Source organism: Arachis hypogaea, chromosome 9 (genome assembly GCF_003086295.3).
Source record: "Arachis hypogaea cultivar Tifrunner chromosome 9, arahy.Tifrunner.gnm2.J5K5, whole genome shotgun sequence".
Taxonomy (NCBI): Eukaryota; Viridiplantae; Streptophyta; class Magnoliopsida; order Fabales; family Fabaceae; genus Arachis; species Arachis hypogaea.
Genome location: NC_092044.1, coordinates 45,205,776 through 45,208,048, shown reverse-complemented (window position 1 = coordinate 45,208,048; position 2,273 = coordinate 45,205,776). Strand labels below are relative to the sequence as shown.

At 31.9% G+C, this 2,273-nt stretch overlaps 1 non-coding gene across 1 annotated transcript; it reads left to right on the top strand.

Annotated features, from left to right (window-relative positions):
- The first annotated feature begins 637 nt into the window (after nt 1–637).
- LOC112714155 (small nucleolar RNA R71) lies at nt 638–745 on the top strand. The gene has a single exon (XR_003159110.1). It is a non-coding gene; the product is annotated as a small nucleolar RNA R71 (small nucleolar RNA).
- The last annotated feature ends 1,528 nt before the right edge of the window (nt 746–2,273 follow it).

The window sequence follows — 2,273 nt, the reverse complement described above, 5'->3', positions numbered from 1 at the left end:
TGGAGGACCTTGTTTCACTCATGAAACTTAAAGTGGCCTTAGACAGATCAGAGACTATGTTTGCTAAGCTAGAGGAGCTCTGCTTAGAATTCTGTATCTGTTGCTGAGAAGATGATGGAAAAGGATCGCTATTGCTAAGCCTATTTTTTCCACCATTATTAAAGCCTTGTTAAGGCTTTTGTTGATTCTTCTATGAGAAATTTGGATGATTTCTCCATGAAGAATTATAGGTGTTTCCATAAGGTTCACCCATGTAATTTACCTCTGCCATTGCAGGGTTCTCAGGATCATAAGCTTCTTCTTCAGAAGATGCCTTTTTAGTACTGTTGGATGCATGTTTCCATCCATTCAGACTTTGAGAAATCATGTTGACTTGTTGAGTTAACATTTTGTTCTGAGCCAATATGGCATTCAGAGCATCAATTTCAAGAACTCCCTTCCTCTGAGGCGTCCCATTACTCACAGAATTCCTCTCAAAAGTGTACATAAATTGGTTATTTGCAACCATGTCAATAAGTTCTTGAGCTTCTGTAGTCATTTTCTTTAGGTGAATGGATCCACCTGCAGAATGGTCCAGTGACATCTTAGAGAAATCAGATAGACCATAATAGAATATATCCAAAATGGTCCACTCTGAAAGCATGTCAGAAGGACACCTTTTGGTCATCTGCTTGTATCTTTCCCAAGCTTCATAGAGGGATTCACCATCTTTTTGTTTGAAGGTCTGAACATCCACTCTAAGCTTGCTCAGCTTTTGAGGAAAAAAAAACTTATCCAAGAAGGCCGTGACCAGCTGATCCCAAGAGTCCAGGCTATCTTTAGGTTATGAGTCCAACCATGTTTTAGCTCTGTCTCTTACAGCAAAAGGGAAAAGCATGAGCCTGTAGATTTCAGGATCTACTCCATTAGTCTTAACAGTCTCACAGATCTGCAAGAACTCAGTTAAAAACTGATAGGGATCTTCTGATGGAAGTCCATGAAACTTGCAGTTCTGTTGCATTAGAGCAACTAGTTGAGGCTTCAGCTCAAAATTGTTGGCTCCAATAGCAGGGATTGAGATGCTTCTTCCATTAAACTTGGAAGTAGGTGTAGTATAATCACCAAGCATCCTCCTTGTATTATTATTTTTGGCTGCCATCTCCTCTTCCTTTTCAAAAATTTCTGTAAGGTTGTCTCTGGATTGTTGTAATTTAGCTTCTATTAGTTTCCTTTTCAGAGTCCTTTCAGGTTCAGGATTTGCTTCAACAAGAATATTCTTGTCCTTGCTCCTGCTCATATGAAAAAGAAGCGAACAGAAAATAATAATAGGGATCCTCTTTACCACAGTAGAGAGATTCCTTTATGTTAGTAGAAGAAGAAAAGAATAGAAGAAGGTAAAGAGGAAAATTCGAACTCAGAGAGGAAGAGTGGATTCGAATTTTAAGATGAAGAGAAGTGTTAGTAAATGAATGAATAAATAGAAAGAGATGAGAGATAGGGGTTTTCGAAAATTAACTTAAAATAAAGAAAAATATTTTTGTTTTTATTTTAAATTAAAGTTAAAATTCGAAAACCAAGAGAAGGAATAAAATCAAAATTAGAATTTGATATAATTAGTTAATTAAAAGAATTTTGAAAAAGAGGGAGATGATTTTTGAAAATTAGAGAAAGAAAAGTAGTTAGGTGGTTTTGAAAAAGATAAGAAACAAACAAAAAGTCAATTAGTTAGTTGAAAAAGATTTGAAAATCAATTTTGAAAAGATAAGAAGTTAGAAAAGATATTTTGAAATCAATTTTTTTTTTTGAGAAAGATATGATTGAAAAGATATGATTAAAAAGATATGATTGAAAATGATATTTTGAAAAAGATTTGATTTTTAAAATTAAAATTGATTACTTGACTAACAAGAAACTAAAAGATATGATTCTAGAATTTAAAGATTGAACCTTTCTTAACAAGAAAGTAACAACCTTCAAATTTTTTGAATCAATCACATTAATTGTTAGTAAAGTTTTCGAAATTTTGAAATAAAGATAAGAAAAAGATTTTGAAAAATAATTTTAAATTTTCAAAAATCATAAAAGAAAAATAAAAAATAGTTGATTTTTGAAAAAGATTTTGAAAAGATAGGATTTTTAAAATTGAAAATTTGACTTGACTTATAAGAAATAGCTAAGTTTTAAAAATTTTTGACTAAGTCAACTCAAATTTTCGAAATTTATAAGAGCGAAAAGGAGAAGATATTTTTTTATTTTTGAATTTTAATGATGAGAGAGAAAAACATAAAAATGAC